Source organism: Hyla sarda, chromosome 8 (assembly GCF_029499605.1).
Source record: "Hyla sarda isolate aHylSar1 chromosome 8, aHylSar1.hap1, whole genome shotgun sequence".
NCBI classification, from domain to species: Eukaryota; Metazoa; Chordata; class Amphibia; order Anura; family Hylidae; genus Hyla; species Hyla sarda.
The window spans coordinates 40,051,301-40,077,553 of NC_079196.1; the positions used below are offsets into that span (position 1 = coordinate 40,051,301).

General features: G+C 43.0%; 1 protein-coding gene across 25 annotated transcripts in view; it reads right to left on the bottom strand.

The window, feature by feature from the left end:
- Window positions 1–26,253, bottom strand: part of BAZ2B (bromodomain adjacent to zinc finger domain 2B) — a 409,759-nt gene that overhangs the window by 151,825 nt on the left and 231,681 nt on the right. The gene's annotated exons all lie outside the window — the stretch shown is intronic.

Consider the following 26,253-nt stretch of genomic DNA (forward strand, 5'->3'; position numbering starts at 1 on the left):
AAAAAAACCCACAAGTAACAGCATGCCCGGAAGAATTTTTTTGTAGAAGGACCGCTCCAGCTCCTACTGAGGAGGCATCAACCTCCAATAGGAAGGGTTTAGATGGGTCAGGTCTGGAGAGCACGGGAGCCGAAGAAAAGGCAGACTTGAGCTGTTTAAAGGCGTCTTCCGCTTGAGGAGGCCATGACTTAGGATTGGCATTCTTTTTGGTTAAAGCCACGATAGGAGCCACAATGGTGGAAAAATGTGGAATAAATTGTCTGTAATAATTGGCGAACCCCAAAAAACGTTGGATAGCACGGAGTCCGGAGGGGCGTGGCCAATCTAAGACGGCAGAGAGTTTGTCTGGATCCATTTGTAGTCCCTGGCCAGAGACCAAGTATCCTAGGAAAGGAAGAGATTGACATTCAAACAGACATTTCTCCATTTTGGCATAAAGTTGATTGTCACGAAGTCTCTGAAGAACCATGCGGACATGCTGGCGGTGTTCTTCTAGGTTGGCAGAAAAAATCAGGATATCGTCCAGATATACAACAACACAGGAATATAAGAGATCACGAAAAATTTCATTAACAAAGTCTTGGAAGACGGCAGGGGCGTTGCACAGGCCAAAGGGCATGACCAGATACTCAAAGTGTCCATCTCTAGTGTTAAATGCCGTTTTCCATTCATCCCCCTCTCTGATGCGGATGAGATTATAAGCACCTCTTAAGTCCAGTTTGGTAAAGATGTGGGCACCTTGGAGGCGATCAAAGAGTTCAGAGATGAGAGGTAGGGGGTAGCGGTTCTTTACCGTGATTTTATTAAGACCGCGGTAGTCAATGCAAGGACGTAGGGAGCCATCTTTTTTGGACACAAAGAAAAATCCGGCTCCGGCAGGAGAGGAGGATTTGCGGATAAAGCCCTTTTTTTAAATTTTCCTGGATGTACTCAGACATAGCAAGAGTCTCTGGGGCAGAGAGAGGATAAATTCTGCCCCGGGGTGGAGTAGTGCCCGGGAGGAGGTCAATAGGACAGTCATAAGGCCTGTGAGGAGGTAGAGTCTCAGCTTGTTTTTTGCAAAAAACATCCGCAAAGTCCATATAGGCCTTAGGGAGACCGGTTACAGGAGAAACCACAGGGTCACGGCAAGGAGTACTGGGAACCGGTTTAAGGCAGTCCTTGAAACAAGAGGGACCCCAACTCTTGATCTCCCCAGTGGACCAATCCAGGGTTGGGGAATGGTGTTGAAGCCAGGGTAGTCCAAGGAGAATTTTGGAAGTGCAATTGGGGAGGACCAAAAACTCAATTTTCTCGTGATGAGGTCCGATGCACATTAGGAGGGGCTCCGTGCGGAAACGTATGGTACAGTCCAATCTTTCATTGTTAACACAATTGATGTAGAGGGGTCTGGCGAGACTTGTCACCGGGATGTTGAACCTGTTGATAAGAGAGGCCAAAATAAAATTTCCTGCAGATCCGGAATCCAAGAAGGCCATAGTAGAGAAGGAGAAGGTAGAGGCAGATATCCGCACAGGCACAGTAAGACGTGGAGAAGCAGAGTTGACATCAAGGACTGTCTCACCTTTGTGCGGAGTCAGCGTACGTTTTTCCAGGCGGGGAGGACGGATAGGACAATCCTTCAGGAAGTGTTCGGTACCAGCACAGTACAGGCAGAGATTCTCCATGCGGCGTCGCGTCCTCTCTTGAGGTGTCAGGCGGGACCGGTCGACCTGCATAGCCTCCACGGCGGGAGGCACAGGAACGGATTGCAGGGGACCAGAGGAGAGAGGAGCCGGGGAGAAAAAAACGCCCCGTGCGAACAAAGTCCATATCCTGGCGGAGCTCCTGACGCCTTTCGGAAAAACGCATGTCAATGCGAGTGGCTAGATGAATGAGTTCATGTAGGTTAGCAGGGATTTCTCGTGCGGCCAGAACATCTTTAATGTTGCTGGATAGGCCTTTTTTAAAGGTCGCGCAGAGGGCCTCATTATTCCAGGATAGTTCTGAAGCAAGAGTACGGAATTGTACGGCGTACTCGCCAACGGGAGAATTACCCTGGACCAGGTTCAACAGGGCAGTCTCAGCAGAAGAGGCTCGGGCAGGTTCCTCAAAGACACTTCGAATTTCCGAGAAGAAGGAGTGTACAGAGGCAGTGACGGGGTCATTGCGGTCCCAGAGCGGTGTGGCCCATGACAGAGCTTTTCCAGACAGAAGGCTGACTACGAAAGCCACCTTAGACCTTTCAGTAGGAAACTGGTCCGACATCATCTCCAAGTGCAGGGAACATTGAGAAAGAAAGCCACGGCAAAATTTAGAGTCCCCATCAAATTTATCCGGCAAGGATAGTCGTAGGCCTGAAGCGGCCACTCGCTGCGGAGGAGGTGCAGGAGCTGGCGGAGGAGATGATTGCTGAAGCTGTGGTAGTAGCTGCTGTAGCATCACGGTCAGTTGAGACAGCTGGTGACCTTGTTGCGCTATCTGTTGTGACTGCTGGGCGACCACCGTGGTGAGGTCGGCGACAACTGGCAGAGGAACTTCAGCGGGATCCATGGCCGGATCTACTGTCACGATGCCGGCTGGCAGGAGGTGGATCCTCTGTGCCAGAGAGGGATTGGCGTGGACCGTGCTAGTGGACCGGTTCTAAGTCACTACTGGTTTTCACCAGAGCCCGCCGCAAAGCGGGATGGTCTTGCTGCGGCGTTAGTGACCAGGTCGTATCCACTAGCAACGGCTCAACCTCTCTGACTGCTGAAGATAGGCGCGGTACAAGGGAGTAGACAGAAGCAAGGTCGGACGTAGCAGAAGGTCGGGGCAGGCAGCAAGGATCGTAGTCAGGGGCAACGGCAGGAGGTCTGGAACACAGGCTAGGAACACACAAGGAAACGCTTTCACTGGCACAATGGCAACAAGATCCGGCTAGGGAGTGCAGGGGAAGTGAGGTATAAATAGGGAGTGCACAGGTGAACACACTAATTAGAACCACTGCGCCAATCAGCGGCGCAGTGGCCCTTTAAATCGCAGAGACCCGGCGCGCGCGCGCCATAGGGAGCGGGGCCGCGCGCGCCGGGACAGGACCGACGGAGAGCGAGTCAGGTACGGGAGCCGGGGTGCGCATCGCGAGCGGGCGCCACCCGCATCGCGAATCGCATCCCGGCTGGAGGCGGTATCGCAGTGGATCTGACCGGGGCGCTGCAGTAGCGAGAGTGTAGCGAGCGCTCCGGGGAGGAGCGGGGACCCGGAGCGCTCGGCGTAACAACCACAGTGCTCTCTGCTGACATCTCTGTCCATTTTAGGAACTGTCCAGAGCAGGAGTAATCCCCATAGCAAACCTCTCCTGCTCTGGACAGTTCCTGACATGGACAGAGGTGTCAGCAGAGAGCACTGTGGTCAGACAGAAAATAAATTCAAAAAGAAAACAACTTCCTGTGAAGCATACAGCAGCTGATAAGTACTGGAAGGGTTAATATTTTTTAAATAGAAGTCATTACCAAATCAGTTCAACTTTCTGGCACCAGTTGATTTAAAAAATAAATAAAAAATAAAATGTTTTCCACCGTAGTACCCCTTTAAGTCTCTTCTGCATTCGCTTGACTGGGGAAACCATCAGTATTAAAACTTGCACTTTGAAAACTTTGTTTTTCATTTGCAGTAATTCTAGAAAATTGTCTTTGAAATGTATCTCTCGTAATGTTGTAACAAAAACATATCTTAAAAAACACTACACTGATGATCCTCATCTGTTATTTTTAATGGTGTTTTTCTTAGAAAAATCTGATGTTGTTCATCGATTGTCATCCATTATCACCAGTAACATCCGTTTTTTAATCAAGTTTTTAACCCTTTTTTTTGTAAAGCTGTACTGAGCATGCTCAATACAAAAAAAAACAGATGTTAAAAAACCTGACAATAACTGATGATAACTGAGAATTTTTTTTTGAACATCCGTTTCCCATAGACTTCAATGATAAATTTTTACATCCGGTTTTTCACCATTTTTTTTTTTTTGCCGGACCAAAAATTTGTGCTTTCACCGTCTTTTGTGCCTGCAAAAATAAGGGACATTAGTAACACGGACATGCCTGATGCAAAAGGATGTTCAAAAAATCCCATTGACATGAATGGGATTTTTTGACGCCCGTTTTCAGGACTTTTTGCCGGGAGTAGTAACGGAGGTTTTTTTTTTACCGGATGATACCTGTAGTGTGAAAGGGGCATTAGACAAATCGAAAGACAAATCGAGAGACAAATGTGCAATAATAATTTGAAAACATTTTGCTTATAGAAAAAAGCAGTGTGAACAGAGTCCTAGAGGTGATCTTGTCTAAAACTATACTAAAGGGCGCCAATAGAAAAGAATCAGCCTGACAAACTAATCAGGGCAAAGACCGTACAATTGACTGCAAGAGAAAGAAACACGTCTTCACTGCCAATAAAAGAATGGATTATTCACTGTACGGACAGATAGATGGAGGAATTCACTACAAAGGGGGCCCGAATGAAAAGGAGCCAGACAAGAAATTGGATTTGACTATCAATTTTAATTGTAATAATTAACAATGGGACGACAGGACGGCCGGATGGGGGGCGAGGAAGGAGGTTTTCTCTCCTCTTGGTGGTGACAATGGCAGATGGCTCACTGGAGATTTTGCTTTCCTCTTAATCAATGTAACACATGTCTAATTAATTACAGGCCCAACTTACTGAATCCATGTCCTTTCCTAACCTAAGGACACAATGGGTCACATGGCATTTTGGGGGCAACAGCAGTTCAAATCGGATTGGTCAAAAGAAAAAAAATATATATATATATACGTTTCCCGAATCTGTTGATTTGTTCATTTATTTTAATTTTGCCATTAATAAAAGTAAAAAAAGAAAACAAACAAAAAAAACAATATTTATAATACAAATCGATAAACAGATTTAACTTAAATTTAACATAAATAAATAAAGAAAAAATAGGTCTTTGGTTTCCCTTTTAGAACTAAAATCCAAGACATATATGGCAGTGCCCGGTACTGTAATACCACTAGAATTGCCATCCGGCCGATGAGACCGCTGGCCCAGTGGGTATTTACATCAGAAGGCCAGTGCTGATAAAAGTTTTTTTTACAGACAATAATAGTTTCTGCTACTTTGTTGCAAGGGTAAGATTATGGACAGTCAAGGTAGGCATCCGCCTAGAGCAGTGGTCTCAAACTGTGGCCCTCCAGATGTTGCAAAACTTCAACTCCCAGCATGCCCGGACAGCCTACGGCTGTCCGGGCATGCTGGGAGTTGAAGTTTTGCAACATCTGGAGGGCCACAGTTTGAGACCACTGGCTTAGGGCATCACCACAACTGCTGGCTATCACTAGCACCAAGGAATCCAGGGCACTCACTCAAGATCCCTTGGCAAGAGAGTGCAGCTTTTAACTGTATGAGCGTCATTAGGACATGCTTGCAGTTGAAAGATGTAAGAGAGAAAAGTACCATTTACTCCGTGCCCTGTCACTTAGGCTGCACTCACACCACGTTTTTGCAATACAGTTCCCGTATCAGGTTTTTGATGAAAAACGGATTCCTCAAAACCGGACTAAACTGTAGCAAAACGGGTGTAAAAATTTTAACCCGTATACGGTTTGAAAAATGATGTCCGGTTGCATCCGTTTTTTAAGAAAAAAAACGTATAAGTTTTTAGCTTTTCACTCCATTCTGAATAAAGTTTCACTTGTTTGATTGAAATTCCAAGAAAAAAATAAACTGTGCAAAGTCAGAAACCGTATGGTGAAAACCGGATGGAACCGTACGCACATACAGTTCTCTACGGTTCCCATTGACTCCCATGTTAAAAAAAAAAAAAAAAAAAAAAAGGATACGGTTTAATACGGTTTTTGACCCGGACCAAAAATCGTGGTAGGCTACGGTTTTGGGTACGTGAAAAAAAAATGGACAAAACCGCACAGGATGCAAAACGGATGGACCGGATGCATCTTTTGGCATACATGTTTTCAATGGAGAGACAATGTATACGGTTTCAATACGGTTCCGTGCGGTTTTCCCATTGAAAACATATACGGGAACTGTATTGCAAAAACGTGGTGTGAATGCATCTTTACTCTTGTAGACCACAGACCTGCGACCTATACCTCATTAGAAGAACCAGGCCACCATTTTTTTCTTTGACATATACCACATAAGTACTTGAGATAAAACAACAACTCTGTACGCTTCCATATAAATTTGGTAACATACAGGGGTATAGTATGTGTCCATGGCTTTCTATGGGTGCTGTATTACGTATCTGCAAAGCATCGATCCATATGGCTATGTTCACACTATCATTTTTGCCAGTTCTGATGTATGATGTATACAACTGGGACCTAACAGTCCTTGCCGACCTATAACTTTATTTCTCAAATCGACATAGTGTTAAATGGCATAATAAACTTTGAAAGTAATGGGACCCAAGAATAAAAAATAAAACTGCCACAAAAAAAAAAAACTACCCCCATATTTTTCTCCTTCATGGTACAGTTTTTGTGTTTTTTTTTTAATCTCTATATAATGTGTATTAGTATAGTATAGTATATTTTATCCCCTGCGTTTTCTCATGTGATTCACAAGTCATGCGACACTTTTATCAAACGCCAACGTACAAACGCCAATATACATGGATTTTTTGGCATTTTTAGTTCCATCAATAGAAGAAGTCTATGGGAGGAAAAATGCGGAAAAATGCCATAATTTGATTCTGGAAAACTTCCACTGAGCTTAAAAATACCACTAAAGGGTGATTCCCCCCACCCAGTTAAAGGGGTAGTCCAGTGGTGAAAAACGTATCCCCTATCCTAAGGATAGGGGATAAATTTGAGATCGCGGGGGGCTCCCCGCGATCTCTCGGTACGGGGGCCGACACGCCCCCTCAATACATCCCTATGGCAGAGCCGGAGATTGCCGAAGGCAGCGCTCCGGCTCTGCCATAGAGTTGCATTGAGGGGGCGTGTCGGCCGCCGCTTCATGCGGTGGTTGACACGCCCCCTTCGCGCGGGCTGTCGGGGCCCCGTACAGGAGAACGAGGGGGGGCTTCAGCGGTCGGACCCCCCACGTTCTGCAACTTATCCCCTATCCTTAGGATAGGGGATAAGTTGTTCACCACTGGACTACTCCTTTAAATAGGCACTGTCAGGTTCAAAAACTATTTGTGTCATACATCTTCGAAAAAAACATTCACCTTTTTAATATACTTCATAACAAATGTTATCTCCTTTTTATAGAAATCATGGCTTATAGAAAAGACCACTAGGGGTCCGCATACCATTCAGAACATAATCCTGTCCGGCTGCCGCATCATCTTTATCCCAGCTTAAGCACAGACATGGACAAGGTCCAGTAAGTGAGGGTGGGACTGTGCTCACTCCTGTCCTGTCTGCCTCAGAATGCAGCATGAAACCAGAGGGGAGGGGGTTACAGAGCAGCCTGCAGTGATTGGATAAAGAAACTCAGCTCTAAGGGAGGAAGATGAGTCATGCAGAGTGAGGACACGCCCCCTCCAAAGCACAGAATGACAAACCAAGTGAGCAAGAGAAAAAAAGTATTTGTGAGAGAAATATAAATGCTAGACAAAGCTATAATAAAAATGATATATTGTTATATTATATATTATATAACAATAAAAAGTATAATTATATAACAATAAAAATTATATGTTCATGATCAGGATTAGGTACTGAGTAACACACAACATTTTGTGTTTTTTTTGAGGGATATGACAGGTACATCTGACAGCAGTTGTTTTTTGGCCCATAAAATCCACCATGCGGTAAGTATGGCCCTTTTTTTTTCCATTTTTTTCCATTTTTTTTTTTCTATCTTTAGAAAAATGCAGTGTCTGTTTTCAGCCTAAAGCACTACATTTTAGGAATGGTAATACAGGGGGAAACCAATACAGAATAATAATAATAATAATAAATTGACTGGTTATCTAAATGCACATGCAAGCTGGGAAGCAAAATGCATATATGTAAATGTATTTGCACCCACTTTATGGCTACAAAGCCATCAAAGCGCGTCCGTACAAAAGCTGCGAGAGAAATAGGAAATGTAATGGAAACGATTCTGTTTCTCGGGCCGAGAGGATCCTTGGAGTATGGGATATTCTGAATATACAGTGGTCCCTCAAGTTACAATATTAATTGGTTCCAGGACGACCATTGTATGTTGAAACCATTGTATGTTGAGACCATAACTCTATGGAAACCTGGTAATTGGTTCTAAAGGCACCAAAATGTCATCCAAAAATAGGAAAAAGTGAGAATTAAAGAAAAATAAGTAGATAACTAATATAGATAAAGCAAATCCTTACATATAAAAGTAAGAAAGATCTGCTGGGAGCTGTAATCGCTGTCTATGTCAGTGTTTCCCAAGCAGGGAGCCTCCAGCTGTTGCAAAACTACAACTCCCAGCATGCCCGGACAGCCAACGGCTGTCCGGGCATGCTGGGAGTTGTAGTTTTGCAACAGCTGGGGCCACCCTGCTTGGGAAACACTGGTCTATGTAGAGGACAGGAGCTTCTTCCGGGTCCTGTACAGTACACAGTGTCCTAAAAAGTAATGGAGTCACCCTCACCTGGTGTCCAAAGGAGCAGCTAACCCTGGTACAGGTAAAGAGTACAGAACATGTAATACCTCCCTGTACTGTAGGGGGCGCTACTAGACACTCTCAGTGCATACGCTTCAGTAATACAGGGGTTTTACCAGTGAATGCCCATTCTGATTGGTCGGTTCTTCCGGCCATTGACAGGTATCACAGATCTGGACTGTCCGTTGCATTGTATGTTGAGTCTGGTTTCAACTTACGATGGTCCAGAAAAGACCATTGTATGTTGAAACTATTGTATGTTGAGACCATTGTAAGTTGAGGGATCACTGTATTTGTAAATGTACAACACAGATTTCTTACAAATAACTATTATTTAAAGGATTCCTCTGGTGACATTCTATTACTTAACACCCCTTATCCGTGTCCCCCCCCCCCCAATTCCCCTATAACATCTCCAAGAGAAAATAAACCGTATCGATATTTACAGAACGGTCCGGATAAGCCTCGTAACGTCATGCATTACCAATGATGTTCCCGCACAAGCTTCAACTTTCTTCCACTCACATTTCAAATGAATATTATTAAGTCCAAGTGTGCACAGCTGTCAAGGTCAATGGAAATAAAACATTCTCAGCCAAACAAAATGTCATTTGTATGCAGCAATCTGGACTTGACTGAGAGGTGGATGAAGCTTATCAGGATGGGGCGGCGTGACATCACTTTCAAGTAAATGGAGAGCTGACCTCTGCGTGCCTGTATCCAAGATGTGCAGCTTTTTCTTCGCCTTTTTTATTTTTTTTTGCAAGATTTTACTTTGTGTTTATTTTTTCTACATTTTTTTTACTTCCCAATAAAATGACGAAGTTTAATTTTGCCTCAAATATATTTCCCAACCAGGCTGCCTCTAAGTGTTGCGAAACTACAACTCCCAGGTGAAGGAGACTCATGACACTTTCTGCTCTACTTTGCGTGGCAGAGTTGAGCGGAGGAAAAAATACAGAATTTTATTTTCTCTGCTCAACTTCTCTAAAATATCGGCCATGTGACGGACCCTAAATAAGTGATTGGGAGCCATGGGGACCCAGTGGTGTCTGTCTGTCGTATTCCAACCCGTTCAGGGTCCATTGGAAAAAAAAAAAGGAGCTGAACAGACCCTGAATTTTTCGGAGTACAACAGCCATGTGACCTTAACCTAAGTTAGGGTCTATTCACGCGGCAGAATTTCCGCTTGTGGAATTCCGCCTTAAATTGAAGCCCATAGACTTCTATGGGTATCCGCACTCCCATTCACACTTCCGAATTTCCACTTGCGGAATTCCGCCTTAAACTAAAGCCCATAAACTTTTATGGGATTCCGCACTCCCATTCACACTCAGATTGCGGAATTCCGCAAGAGGAAATTCAGAAGTGTGAATGGGAGTGCGGAATCCCATAGAGGTCTATGGGCTTTTATATGAGGTGGAATTCCCCAAGCGGAATTCGGCAAGCGTAAATTCTGCCATGTGAATAGAACTTTAGGCAGATATATTTCTATGAAGTAATGACTTGGGTTATTGTAGACGGCTAATGGGAACTATGGTGGATCCCAAGAGCAAACGTATTATTGTTATTCTTGTAACCTGACGGTGAATACATTTTAGCAAGCTAAATGTCTCATGAGGGGCTGTTTTAATATTACGTGTCAGTACATAATGTAGTTTGTCATGAAAGTTTTACCAAATTGTCAGTATAAGTTCAGAGGAAAATACTCAGCAGAATCATAATTCACATGGCTTAAAGGGGTTCTCTGCAGGAAAACATCTTATCCTCTATCCAAATCATAGGGGATAAGATGTCTGATCACGGGGGTCCCGCCACTGGGGACCCCAGCGATCTCCAGGCGGCGGTGTCCAGAACACAGAAGCTTGGCACCCCCCACGATTAGACATCTTATCCCCTATGCCCTATAAGAGGTTTTCCAGCAGAGTACCTCTTTAAGCTTCTCCCTGCCACGTGGTGCCTCATTAATGGATCTCTTCCTATACTCAAATGATATGGTAGTTATGAAAAAAAGGACCATGATCAACTTACATTGGAGTCATAAGTAATGTACCAATAATTCAGGGTAACACAACATATTTTGAGGTGTCAATACCACTTCACCAGATGTACTACATGTGATGAAGAGGTACTGACACCTCGAAACCCGTGGTGTTACAAGAAGTCTTTAATATATTACTTATGACTCCAATGTGAGTTGAAAAGTGGCTTGTGATGAGTGATGCTTGTCCTTTTCCCACAACTACCATTTGATCACCCAACATGGTAAAGTTCAAGGTATTTTCTACATGCGATTATAAGTTAATAAGGTGAGCAGAACCCCCACAGGGGGGAAATCTTTTTCTTCTCTTCACCCTGTTTGAACGTTATTACCCTATGGGAAGCTCTATCCCTATTTTTTCCACTAACCTATAGGCAAATAAGAAGATATCCATCAATGAAGGCCAGTGGGTTGGGGAGAAGCTGGTGGAACCACCCAGATCCTATGACTCCCGTTTTTAGCAGGTTTTTAAGTTATGATTTCTCTGCAACACTACAATGTTTCTGAGTAAAATATAGCCTGTCCCTGTTTTGCGCTGCTGAAACCATGGACACCATAAAATTAACGACAGGATTGCTTTTAAAGGGGTTATCCAGGAAAATAAAAAAAAGAGCTAATTTCTTTCAAAAAACGCTCCCCATCTGTCTCCAGGTTGGGTGTGGTTTGGTAGCTCAGTTCCATTGAAGTGAATGTAGCCAAGTTGTAAAACCACCCCCAACCTGGAGACAGAAGGGAAGCGTTTTTTGAAAGAAATTAGCTCTGTTTTTCTATACCTGGATAACCCCCCTTTACGTCTATGTTCACACACAGTATTATGGGCCATTTTTGATCTGTAAAAACAGATGTTGTAAGGGTTAAAAAAAAAAAAAAAAGGCCCAAAAAGTTTTTGGTATATTGAGTTGAAAAAAATTACGATCAAGGTCCTATATAATTTTTTTTTTTTTTGCACTTTTTGGAGCCAATTTTCAACCCTGAAAATTACTAGAATTTGTTGCAGATAAAAACATCTGAAAAAATGGACCAACCAAATGGCGTTTTTTTTTTTTTTTGTTAGACAAAGTGTGAACATAGCCTAAGATTGAGTGTCAGTACCAGTGTTTCCTAACCAGCGTGCCTATAGCTGTTGCAAAAATACAACTCCCAGCATGCCCGGACAGCCAAAGGCTGTCCGGGCATGCTAGGAGTTGTAGTTTTGCAACAGCTGGAGGCACACTGGTTGGGAAACACTGGTCCACAAATAGATTTTTGGCAGGACATAAGATTTTTCTAATGACAACAAATATTGAAGGAAATGCCCGATCCTGCTCTTGCCATTGACAGTGGTTTGTTCTACTATGGCTTTGCCAGTTCTCTGTCACGTCATGTTGTCAAGAGTAAATTTTCAAAACAATTTTAATTCAAACACAAAACAAAACACAATAAGAAACATTCTAACAACTGGAATCCCGTCGCCCTGAGTCACACTAAATCTAAATTCTCACCCAACCAGTAAAACAAGATCAGCCTTAAAGGGTTAAAAATAATAATAATAGCTGCCATACATGGTACCATGACTGGAAGCCTGGCACCGACGCCTGACACGGATCTCCCGGGGTGAAAAGAGTCTCGAAAAATATGCCCCGAATGTATTCTTGTCTGACACTATCTACGACTTCATGGCTTCCATCAAGATTTTTCCCAGACAGGATACAGACACATATCGGGAGGCGTTCACACATCTGATTATCATACGTAATTCTGAGCCTTCGCATAACAATACAGAATGAGAACAATATTTGATTGCAGCTTTATATATATATATATATATATATATATATATATATATATATATATATACTGTATACATATAATTTAGGAGTAGAAGTTGTTTTTTTTTTTATCTCATCTCTGGCAAATTGCAAATCAGAGCAGACGGTCACCACCAAAATAATCCCTGCAGCAGCAATTAGTCAGGATGAATGGTAATTAGACATTAGACCAAACGTCTCTCTATCACCAGCCTTTTCGTCAGAACAAGTCCCGTCGCCTACCGCGCTCCCCGTCTCAGTGTCAGAGAACAAAAAAAAAAACATATTCTTAAATAGGCATTGTCATTCAAAAATTCTAATGTACTTTGTTTAAAAATGTGAAGTTTTCTATGTTTTATTTGTGTTTAAAAATGCTGCCACTAGGTGTCTCCCTACTTTCAGTCTGGAGTGCTGAGGGGGGGGGGGGGGTGCAGCCTTCACCAATCATAGTTCATCTCACACTGAACTGCTCTGGGCTGTGTGTAGCAGAGTGAGGGAGGAAGTTCTCCCCTGTATGGCTTCAGATGATGTCACGCCTGCTGGGGAACGTCCCTTCCCAGTTTGTGAATCTGACTGAGACTGAGCAGAGAATACAGAACAATATCAAAGTAGAAAATTTAAAAAAAATAATAAAAATATAGACAGGAGGTGGTTTATCATGATGGGGGCAGTGGACTGTGAAGATTATACAATTTAACAAGATCATGACAGGTATTCTTTAACCCCTTCCCGCAAAATCAGGAACATGTACCTGATGATTAGGGATGACTTCCCACAAAACCACATACATGTGCCTGATGAGAATAAACTGTCACAGCGCCGCCGGGCACTTTGACAGTTTATTGAGCTCGGTTGTGCTGCACAGCCAAGCCTCCCTGAAGCCGGCCAGGGACCAATCGCAGTGGTCCCCTGCCGGCGATCGCTACTATTGGTCCGTCAGTACAGACGGACCAATAACAGGGATCTGGTGCAGGTCTCCTCCTTCCCCCTCTCCTCCATCGCTTCACGGTGGTAGAGGGGGCCCCATCGGAGGAGGTCACCTGCGGGCACTCACAATCGGAGCTGCACTCCGATCCTGGGTTAACCCTGTAGATGCTGCGGTCAATTAGATCGTAGCATCTATTAGGGTATCAGAGGGAGGGAGCTGCCTCTGTCACTGAACGGCGCTCTGCAAAGTGAAAGCAGAGCGTCGATGGTTACCATGGCAACCGGAGGCCTTACACTGGCCTCCGTTGCCATGGCAACATGAGCGATCAGTCCCTACCTAAGGTAGGGACTGATCTATCCTATGCCTGTCAGGACTGACAGACATAGGCATAATTCAATGTACAGATGTGTACTCCATTGAATTATGTGTATAATAGTAAAAAAAAAAAAAAAAAGTGTGAAAAAAGGGGGTGAAATAAAAGTGTGAAAATAAAAAAAGGAAAAAAAAATGTGAAAAAAATATAAAAAATAATAAAATAAATTACGGTATATTTCTGTATAATACACCCCCAAAAATAATCCCCCCAAATACATCAACATGTCCCGCAAAAAAAAGAGTCCTCACACAATTGCGTCAGTGAAAAAATAAAAAAGTTACAGCTCACAGTATGCGGTGACTTACAAACATGATTTCTTCTTAAAAAAAATAGTTTTTATGCCATAAATGAACTAAAATATTTTTAAAAAGTATATAAATTTGGTATCACCGTAATCGTATCAACCTGCAGTGTAACATTACCATGTCATTTATACCGCATGATGAACGACCTAAAAAAAAAAAAACGACAACCGCAGAATAGATTTTCTTTTATGTATACCACCTCATAAAAAATAAAATAAAAAACGATCAGTTGTCACATGTACCCCGGAATGGTACCAATGAAAGCGTCAACTTGTCTCCCAAAAATATTTTTGCACCCCAAGGGCCCTGTAATTTTGTATGCCAACAAAATATCCTAAACTAAAAGGATGCCACAAAATCCACACATCATGCCTTCATGTCTTGGGCACAAAGGCCACATATGGGATATTTCTAAGGACGTCAGAATTCGGGGAATAAATCTTGAGCTTTATTTTTTTGTGAACACCTACTGTTTTACAGAAAAAAATGGATTAAAATGAAAAATCTACAAAAAAAAGTAACATTTTAAAATTCCGCCTCCACTTTGCTTTTATTTCTGTGAAAAGGGTTAATAAAGTTCTTTAATGTCATTCTGACTACTTTAAGGGGTGCAGTTTATAAAATGGGGTGATATATGGGGGTATCTAACATACAGGCCCCTCAATTCCACTTCAGAACTGAACTGGTCCCTGAAAAATCTGATTTTGCAATTTTCTCGACAATCTGTAAAATTGCTGCTAAACTTATAAACCCTCTAACATTCTAATAAAGTAAAAGAATGTTTATCAAACGATGGGAACATAAAGTAGACATATTGTAGATGTAAATTAATCATTAATTTGGTGCGGCATCGCTATTTGTCGTATGAGCAGAAAATATCAAATCTCGATGCACATTTTTCATTTTTTCTGTCATTTTTATTTTATTTATTTTTTACAAAAATCCCTAAATATATCAATCAAAATTTACCACTAATGTAAAGTACAAAATGTCACAAAAAACTATCTCAGAATCGCTTTCATAAGTGAAAGTGTTCCAAAGTTATTACCAAATAAGTGGACGCATGTCAGATTTTGAAAATTTGTCTTGGTCCTTAAAGGGGTACTCCGGCGCTAAGACATCTTATCCCCTATCCAAAGGATAGGGGATAAGATGCCTGATCGTGGGGGTCCCAACGCTGGGGACCCCTGGGATCTTGCAAGCAGCACCCAGTTATAATCTGTCCCTGGTGCATGTTCGCTCCGGGTCTGATTACTGGCGATCACGGGGGTTGGAGTATTGTGACATCACGGCCCCGCCCCTGTGTGATGTCACGCTCCGCCCCCTCAATGTAAGCCTATGGGAGGGGGCGTGGCAGCTGATCGCCAGTAATCAGACTCGGAGCAAACATGCTCCGGGGACTGATTATAACGGGGTGCTGCGTGCAAGATCATGGGGTCCCCAGCGGCAGGATCCCCGCAATCAGGCATCTTATCCCCTATCCCTTGGATAGGGGATAAGATGCCTTAGCACCGGAGTACCCCTTTAAGGTCAAAACAGGCTATAGAGTAAAGGGGTTAAGAAAATCCTGATGAGATTCCAGCAGAAATGTCCATAGACGATCTGCAGAACCCATGCACCACTTCATTATTTTTTTTCTTTATCTGCAAATGCTAAAATCAGCACTACAAACAAACCCAAGACGGGGGTCGTAATGCGAAGAGAATTCCAGGAAATCATTACGAAGTGCTGCTAACTTGTTTATACCAAAAGTTTTCTCCTCATTTATTTTTAGATTTCAAGTTTCCACTGAGAAAAAACCCAGAGAGAGCGAAGTTCACCACAACCATTAAGCAGAGGTGGAAATGTGTCAAAATAATCTTTGATTCTTAACAAACCCCATGTCGGGCCTAAGGGGTGAGCCGGGCTGTCTGTTCACCGGCCGCCTATTATTAGAATGCACTGGGTAGCTTTGTCACTTTGGAGCGCTGGGCACACTATGGAATCTGCGAGGAATGTTCCCCAGGAATTCTGCACAAACTGCGTCTTGTGGCCCAATCCTATTGACTTCAATGGGATTTCCGCTGCTGTGTGCACACAGCCCAATGTCCACTACAGAACTTCTGTTGCAGATCTAAGTCTTTGGCGGAATCCATTATAGAAGTCCCACTTGTCGCTTGTCAATGGGATGGCCCATATGTCTGCTTTATTTACCATGAAGCAGAATGATCGTGGATCCACAGTGTAAATCAGTGGGAAAATTCCTCAGCGTGAACATACCCCTATTCAATCGGCAGAATTTCCGCTTGTGGAATTCTGCCTCAAATTAAAGCCAATAGACTTCTAAGGGATTCCGCACTCCCATTCACACTTCTGAATTTCCGCTTGCGTCGGGTGCAGCGCCCGAGGCTCGTGATGTTACGGCCACGCCCCCTCAATACAAGTCTATGGGAGGGGGCGTGGCGGCCATCACCCCCCCTCCCATAGACTGCATTGAGGGGGCGTGGCTGTGATGTCACGAGCCTCTGCCCAGCATCACCAGTCATCCCGCACAGAGCAAAGTTCGTTCCGTGCACCGGATGTCTGGGGTGCTGCAGCTAACATTGCAGGGGGTCCCCAGCGCTGGGACCCCTGCAATCAGACATCTTATCCTCTATCCAAAGGATAAGATGTCTAGGGACGGAGTACCCCTTTAAGCAATAGGTGATTTTCTGATAACACATTCCCTTTTAGGCAACTACATTGACTACTGCCCTTGTGAATGTTTGCACCCAATAAATATTTGAATCTGACTTCTAAATTGCCTGAGGGTGTTGTAAGGAGGGTAACTTAGGAGGGCAACTATGTAGCAAACTATTTCAACCATATGTATACGGTATATATTCCTAATTTATTCCTTGAATTCCGGACTATCCTGATATTTTTTATGTTAATCCATCCGATCGTTTACTATCAACCAAGCCGGCAATCTTTAGATGTCACTGTCACTTACACACCCAAACAGACAAAAGGTTGCATACTTTAGCACCAATGTCAGTCATCAAAGCTCCGAGCCTGTCAATCTCCACAGAACAGACCATTAGCCGATAGTCAGATAGACCAGATTACAGGAGCGCAGAGTGTCACGGCGTGTGATTGATGGAAGCGCAGCGCGTGTAAGCTACATAGGGAACATTTTAAATAGTCTGCGTAAACTTAGACTCCAACTCTAGGCCTTAATTATAATCTGTGTTTATGATGCACTTACAGCAGAATCTACAAATCTATAACACAAGGCAAATCGAAACTGATATCAGGCACCAATACGAAAAAAAAATAAAGAAAAAAAAATATATATAGTGCATTAAAGGGGTATTCCAGTTAAAAACATGTGTTTTCATATCAACTGGCTCCAGAAAGTTAAATAGATTTGTAAATTTCTTCTATTAAAAAATATTGATCCTTCCGGTACTTATCAGCTGCTGAAGTTGAGTTGTTCTTTTCTGTCTGACCACAGTGCTCTCTGCTGACACCTGTCTGTCTGTCTCAGGAACTGTCCAGAACATTAGAGGTTTGCTTTGGGACTTGCTCCTACTCCGGACAGTTCCTGAGACAGACAGAGATGTCAGCAGAGAGCACTGGGGTCAGACAGAAAGGAAATAAAAAAAAAAAAAAAGAACTTCCTGTGGAGCATACAGCAGCTGATTATTACTGGAAGGATTAAGATTTTGAAATAGAAGCAATTTACAAATCTGTTTAACTTTCTGGCACCGGTTGATATGACAAAAAAAAAAAAAGTTTTTTTTTACTGGAGCCCCCCTTTAAAATAGCTGACATTCTGGATGTGCTCGGCTTGTCTGGGGAAGAACAGTAATCATAAAGATGAATGTTCTACTCAGGTTGCTTATTGTTCTATCAAAGTCAATTTTTCTGCGATTTGCTAAACTGCTAAGAAGTTGGCTTAGTCACGACTAATGGGTAGCACGAGCTTATGGATCTCCGTGACCCCAAGACCCCAAAACACTTGAGGCGTCACTCACTACTCAGCATAAGACCTAAATGCGCTTATTGATCACGCATCTTCTAGGGTAGTCGATGCCCATGGCTTCTTTGTATTATGATCAGTCCGTAAGGAAAAGAAGATATCGGCACTCACCAATTCAGCTTGCAAGTCTTCTTTATTGAAGCATACTTACATCAGGGGTACAGAAGAGAAGGGTAGTGGGGGGGTAGTGAATGGCGACCGAGCTCCTGTTTCGCACGCTTGGCGTGCTTCGTCCGGCCATAATGGCCGGACGAAGCACGCCAAGCGTGCGAAACAGGAGCTCGGTCGCCATTCACTATCCCTCCCACTACCCTTCTCTTCTGTACCCCTTATATAAGTATGCTTCAATAAAGAAGACTTGCAAGCTGAATTGGTGAGTGCCGATATCTTCTTTTCCTTACGGACTGATCTGTATACTGCTTGCCTTATCTGATAACCACCTCCAGCAATATAGCTACGCAAGCATCCATCTGCCGTCTCACACCCCAGGACACCACTAGCAGCGCCGCGCCACTTCTACTGTGAACTTCTTTGTATTATGCTGGTTTGGAGGTGGCATTGACTGGGCACATGTGTCTGTCTCACTGCCAGAGCTCTTTTTACTTAGGTAATTGGTTTAGCTTGAAACAGAACAAGTATCCATAATCTTGTTTCACACATAAATGTACTAAGCCTGATGGGGGCCTGAAATGTATTAGATACTACTGAAAGGCTGTATGCGCAAGACATGCTGACAAATCCACCATTCTTGATTTTATTGCCTCACTGGAGACGTGACATCCCACCACGCCCCCTCGTGACATCACACCACGCCCCCTCCGTTCATGTCTATGGGAGGGGGCGTGACGGCCATCGCGCCCCCTCCAATAGACATGAATGTAGGGGGCGTGGCATGATGTCACATCTCCAGTCCCGGAAACACAGAGGTTCCCGAGACTGGAGAAGCAGTCCCCGCAAAGAATGCGGGCGCTGCACAGAGATCACGGGGGTGGGTCCCCAAGATCAGACATCTTAGGATAGGGGATAAGATGTACTTGTCCGGAATATCACTTTAAGCTCTTTCGATATAGATATTGCTGTGGGTATTCATACAGTCCCCTATCTATACTTAAAATCTTGGCCAGATTGTGATATCGTCCTGAAGGGCATATATACAGTTCAGGGGAGAATACATACTACGTTGCAGAGATCCAGGTGTCCACAAATCTATAAGATCAGTCTGTGGTTTCCCCAGGTCAAAACCTCACTTTTTGGTATATATATATATATAGAAGGTCTTCTCTACACAAAAGAAACAATACAAAAAAATAAGTTGAGAAACAGTACTCTAGTCTAGATCTATGTGGACATCACTAAGTACCTTCCCTTTAATGCATTTATAGTGTACCTCAGATTTTCAATGGATTTCCATACACATAAGTAGTACAAGTGCAAAACAAGAAACTTTGTAATGTATTGTATTGCTTCTATCACCGCTTATCAGACTACATCCTCTTACCCCTGCCTCCCGTACTGTCCAGTCCAGAATTCACTGAAAAAATCCATACAGCAGCAAGATTGTTTTGCAGCTTTACTGAGAGATCAGGTTGCAACTGCCTTTAAAAGTCTATGAGAAGGGAGTGGGAGTAAGCAGAGGGAGCTGCTGCAGAGAGAGGCAGAGAATGCAAAGAGGAGCTCTTGCATCTAGTAAGTGTTTTATTGTCACACCCTAGTCCTGGATTTGAAACTAAACTGCACTATACTACTGTATAACATCCCACATACTGCTGCTGTTTCTTTTTGTGAGACTGCACATGAGAAACTGAGGCACAAGATCCCCTTTTCCCAGGACATTGTTTTAAGTAGACATCATAGCAGCTAGTTTCCTGCTTCCTCCCCCCCCCCCCCCTACCCTCATTATACTTCTATGGGCAGCTGTAACCTGATCTATTAGTAAACGTGAACATCCATCTCTTCACTTCTTTAGCAATTATTTTAGTGATTTATAATCTAACAAAGATTCTTATTTAGAAATGTATTGTACTGTTCGTTCTAATCAAAGGTACACTTTAACTATACTGTTTCATCCCCAGCCTCCAAATACCAATACAAGATACTTTTACTGCGCCAGTCAACAATGTGTACTACCTAAAAGGGGTACTCTGGTGGAAAACAAATGCTTTCAAATAATCTGGTGCCAGAAAGTTATACAGATTTGTAAATTACTTCTATTTAAAAATCTCCATCCTTCCAGTACTTATCAGCTGCCGTATGCTTCAAAGAAAGTTGTGTAGTTCTTTCCAGTCTGACAACAGTGCTCTCTGCTGACACCTCTGTCCATGTCAGGAACTGCCCAGAGAAAATCCCCATAGCAAGATTTTTATATAGAAGTAATTAACAAATCTGCATAATTCTCTGGCATCAGTTGATTTGAATTTTTTTTTCCACCTAACAGGAGTACCCCTTTAAGAAGAACTTAACGCTAAATGATTTACTTTGATTGGTGAAAAGATCAGCTGATATTTTCATACATTTAGTCAGCCAAGCTATCATTACTTGATCACCCGGTGTCTGTAGACACCAAAGGGCTATATAAATACAAGAGCATGACTCTTGTCAGGGAGGAACAAGGTTTTGCTAAGCAAATTTATTTTCTTTTGCGGTGACGCCCAGCTCTCATTGTTCTTACACATGTTCTTAAAAATGTTGCAATCAATGTAATTATAATTTAGCGAATTCAATTTATAATTTAGCTAAATCTATAAAGGAACAATGAGATCTTTTTTGGATATAAAGGTCAACAACCCCAGCATCTCTAGAAGGATATATGCATTTTCATTGAATAGAAACATAAAGATTTTGTGTACTGTGGGATGTATATATATACCGTATTTATCGGGGTATACCACACACCGGCCTATAACACGCACCCTCATTTTACCAAGGATATTTGGGTAAAAAAAGTTTTTTACCCAAATATCCATGATAAAATGAGGGTGCGTGTGCGCACGTGTATACCCCGATACATCTCCAGGAAAGGCAGGGGGAGAGAGGCCGTCGCTGCCCGCTTCTCTCCCCCTGCCTTTCCTGGGGTCTAGAGCGCTGCTGTCGGCCCTTTTCACCCCCTGGTTATCGGCGCCGCTGCCCGTTCTGTCCCCCTGACTATCGGTGCCGGCGCCGATAGCCAGGGGGAGAGAAGCGGCGCCGACAGCCAGGGGGAGAGAAGGGGCAGCGGCACCCATTGCCGGCGCCGCTGCCCCGTTGCCTCCCCCCATCCCCGGTGGCATAATTACCTGAGTCGGGTCCGCGCTGCTCCAGGCCTCCGTCGTGCGTCCCCAGCGTCGTTGCTATGCACGGCGCGGCGCTCTGACGTCAGAGCGCCGCGCCGTTCAGCACATACCAATGACGTCGGGGACGCACGACGGAGGCCTGGAGCAGCGCGGACCCGACTCAGGTAATTATGCCACCGGGGATGGGGGGAGGCAACGGGGCAGCGGTGCCGGCAATGGGTGCCGCTGCCCCTTCTCTCCCCCTGGCTGTCGGCGCCGCTTCTCTCTCCCTGGCTATCGGCGCCGGCACCGATAGTCAGGGGGACAGAACGGGCAGCGGCGCCGATAACCAGGGGGTGAGAAGGGCCGACAGCAGCGCTCTAGACCCCAGGAAAGGCTGGGGGAGAGAAGCGGGCAGCGACGGCCTCTCTCCCCCTGCCTTTCCTGGGGGTGTATCGGCGTATAACACGCACACAGACTTTAGGCTAAAAAATTTTGCCTAAAAAGTGCGTGTTATACGCCGATAAATACGGTATATATATATATATATATATATATATATACAGTGGTCCCTCAACATACGATGGTAATTCGTTCCAAACGAGCCATCGTTTGTCGAATCCATCGTATGTTGAGGGATTCGTGCAATGTAAAGTATAGGAAGCTGTACTCACCTGTCCCAGCCGCTCCCGATGGTGTCCCCGCCGCTCCCGATGGTGACCCTGGGCCTCCGCTGGGCTCTCCTGGTCTTCTCCGGTCCTCCGCTGTCTTCTCTGGTCCTCTGCTGTCTTCCGCAAGGCCTTACTGGGCCTGCGTAGCGACGTCATTACGCCGCTGCGTACGCCATTCCTATTGGATGACGTGGGCAGCAGCGTATTGACGTCATCGGAGAGGGCAGAGAAGACACCGGAAGACCAGCGCTGGACCCGGAGGGCACCCCGGAGCATCGTGGAGGGGTAATACTTACCGCACCACACGGGGAACATTAAGCTGCTATCCGGCAGCAGCTTAAGCATTTTGCGCTGCCGGATAGCACGGGGACATCGTAGGTCAGAGGGTCACTGTATATATATATATATATATATATATATATATATATAAATATATATAGTCATGGCCGTAAATGTTGGCACCCCTGGAATTTTTCAAGAAAATTAAGTATTTCTCACAGAAAAGGATTGCAGTAACACATGTTCTGCTATACACATGTTTATTCCCTTTGTGTGTATTGGAACTAAACCAAAAAAGCAAATTGGACATAATGTCACCAAACTCCAAAAATGGGCTGGACAAAATTATTGGCACCCTTAACTTAATATTTGGTTGCACACCCTTTGGAAAAAATAACTAAAATCAGTCGCTTTCTATAACCATCAATAAGCTTCTTACACCTCTCAGCCAGAATGTTGGACCACTCTTCCTTTGGAAACTGCTCCAGGTCTCTTATTGGAAGGCGCCTTTTCCCAACAGCAATTTTAAGATCTCTCCACAGGTGTTTAATGGGATTTAGATCTGGACTCATTGCTGCCACTTCAGAACTCTCCAGCGTTTTGTTGCCATCCATTTCTGGGGGCTTTTTGACGTATGTTTGGGGTCATTGTCCTGCTGGAAGACCCAAGATCTCGGACGCAAACCCAGCTTTCTGACACTGGGCTGTACAGTGTGACCTAAAATCCATTGGTAATCCTCAGATTTCATGATGCCTTGCACACATTCAAGGCACCCAGTGCCAGAGGCAGCAAAACAACCCCAAAACATCATTGAACCTCCACCATATTTCACTGTAGGTACTGTGTTGTTTTCTCTGTAGGCCTCATTCCGTTTTTGGTAAACAGTAGAATGATGTGCTTTACCAAAAAGCTCTATCTTGGTCTTATCTGTCCACAAGACTTCTTCCCAGAAGGATTTTGGCTTACTCAAGTTCATTTTGGCAAAATGTAGTCTTGTTTTTTATGTCTCTGTGTCAGCAGTGGGGTCCTCCTGGGTCTCCTGCCCTAGCATTTCATTTCATTTAAATGTAGACGGATAGTTCGCGCTGACACTTATGCTCCCTGAGCCTGCAGGACAGCTTAAATATCTTTGGAACTTGTTTGGGGTTGCTTATCCACCATCCAGACTATCCTGTGTTAACACCTTTCATCAATTTTTCTCTTCCATCCACGTCAAGGGAGATTAGCTACAGTGCCTTGGGTTGCAAACTTTTTTTTATAATGTTGCTCAATGTGGACAAAGGCAAATCTAGATCTCTGCAGACGGACTTGTAACCTTGAGATTGTTGATATTTTTCCACAATTTTGTTTCTCAAGTCCTCAGACAGTTCTCTTCTCCTCTTTCTGTTGTCCATGCTTAGTGTGGCACACACAGACACACAATACAAAGACTAAGTGAACTTCTCTCCTTTTTATCTGCTTTCAGGTGTGATTTTTATATTGTCCACACCGGTTACTTGCCCCAAGTGAGTTTAAAGGAGCATCACATGCTTGAAACAATCTTATTTTTCCAGTTTTGAAAGGGCGCCAATAATTTTGTCCAGACCATTTTTGGAGTTTGGTGACATTATGTCCAATTTGCTTTTTTTCCTCCCTTTTTTGGTTTAGTTCCAATACACACAAAGGGAATAAACATGTGTATAGCAGAACATGTGTTACTGCAATCCTTTTCTGTGAGAAATACTTCATTTACTTGAAAAATTTCAGGGGTGCCAACATTTACGGCCATGACTGTGTATATATATTCCTGTAAGTCCTTGCAATGTATCACATGCTTGAGACCTGAAGATGTTGTTAAAGAGAACCTGTCATGATCTTGATAAATGTTATAATCCTCCCAGTTCACTGCCCCCATCATGATAAACCACCCCCTGCCTTTATTTTTATTATTTGTTAGTTTTCTACCTTGATATTGCTCTGCATTTTCTGCTCAGTCCCAGTCAGATTCACAGACTGGGAAGGCATACAGGCATACACCTGAAGCCATACAGGGGAGAATTTCCTCCCTCACTCTGCTACACACAGCTAAGAGCAGCTCAGTGTGAGATGAGCTATGATTGGATAAGGCTGCACCATCCCCCCCCCCCCCCCCCGCCGCCGCCCCCACTGCACTCCAGACAGCATTACCTGATTTTGGACTTCTGCCAGACCTTCGTGAGTCCAAAGTCTATGCAAGAGATGGGGGGAAATGTGCTCTGAACAGGTAGGGAGACACCTAGTGGCAGCTTTTTTATGGCAGTTTTGCTCAACCAGTGTGCCTCCAGCTGTTGCAAGATTACAGCTCCCAGCATGTCCGGACAGCCAACGGCTGTCCGTGCATGCTGGGAGTTGTAGTTTTGCAACAGCTCGAGGCACACTGGTTGGGAAAAACTGATCTATGGAAACAAAACAATTGTTCCAAGGATAGTATTTAGAAGCACAAAGAGATTATGATCATTAGGCAGAATTTCCAAGCGGAATCCTTTCGGAAATACATTGCTGTCTATGGAGATGGCAAATTTCTAAGCGGTCCTAGCACAAAAAATGTCAGTCCCAAATTTTTTAGGGTAAATATTCTGAGCCCTCACATGCCAATACAATGGGTGCATGCCTCACCAGGATTGGTCCAGAGTTCACAACAATACAATCAAAAATATATTCAGCAGCACTTCAAAGTAAAAAAAGAAATCCCTGCATTTACATTTTGCAACATTTCAGTGACCATACTTGAGAAAGGCTGGGATGCCAAAAAAGGTTGAAAGAAGTAAATACAGGGATTTTTGCCTTTGCAATATCTTTTGGATGATACAATTGTTTCAGGCCCAAGGGTTTCTATAGGGGTCCGACAAAATGGAATCTACAAATAGAGAATTTCCAATGCAGGAGATACCAAAACAATATATGAATAGATAGATAGATAGATAGATAGATAGATAGATAGATATGAGATAGATAGATAGATATATATGAGATAGATAGATAGATAGATATGAGATAGATAGTTAGATAGATAGATATGAGATAGATAGATAGATATGAGATAGGTAGTTAGATAGATAGATAGATAGATAGATAGATAGATAGATATGAGATAGATAGATAGATAGATAGATAGATATGAGATAGATAGATATGAGATAGATAGTTAGATAGATAGATAGATAGATAGATATGAGATAGATAGATAGATAGATAGATAGATAGATAGATAGATATGAGATAGTTAGATAGATAGATATGAGATAGATAGATAGATAGATATGAGATAGATAGATAGATAGATATGAGATAGATAGATAGATATGAGATAGATATATATGAGATAGATAGATAGATAGATAGATAGATATGAGATAGATAGATAGATAGATAGATAGATAGATAGATAGATAGATATGAGATAGATAGATATGAGATAGATAGATAGATAGATATGAGATAGATATGAGATAGATAGATAGATAGATATGAGATAGATAGATAGATATGAGATAGATAGATAGATAGATAGATATGAGATAGATAGATAGATATGAGATAAATAGATAGATATGAGATAAATAGATAGATATGAGATAGATAGATAGATAGATAGATAGATAGATAGATAGATAGATATGAGATAGATAGATAGATATGAGACAGATAGATATGAGATAGATAGATATGAGATAGATAGATATGAGATAAATAGATATGAGATAGATAGATAGATGATAAATAGATAGATAGATAGATAGATAGATAGATAGATAGATGATAAATAGATAGATAGATAGATTGACAGATATGAGATAGATTGATAGATATGAGATAGATTGATGTATATATATATATATATATATATATTTATATACTGACTCATTAAGCTATAAGCAAATTATATTTGCATTTATGTTTTGATCAGACAAAGGCTACAATACCACATAAATATAACACAAATAGGTGGTAAATCTTTACATCTAGCTTGGGTCAAGTTAATAATAAGTAAATATA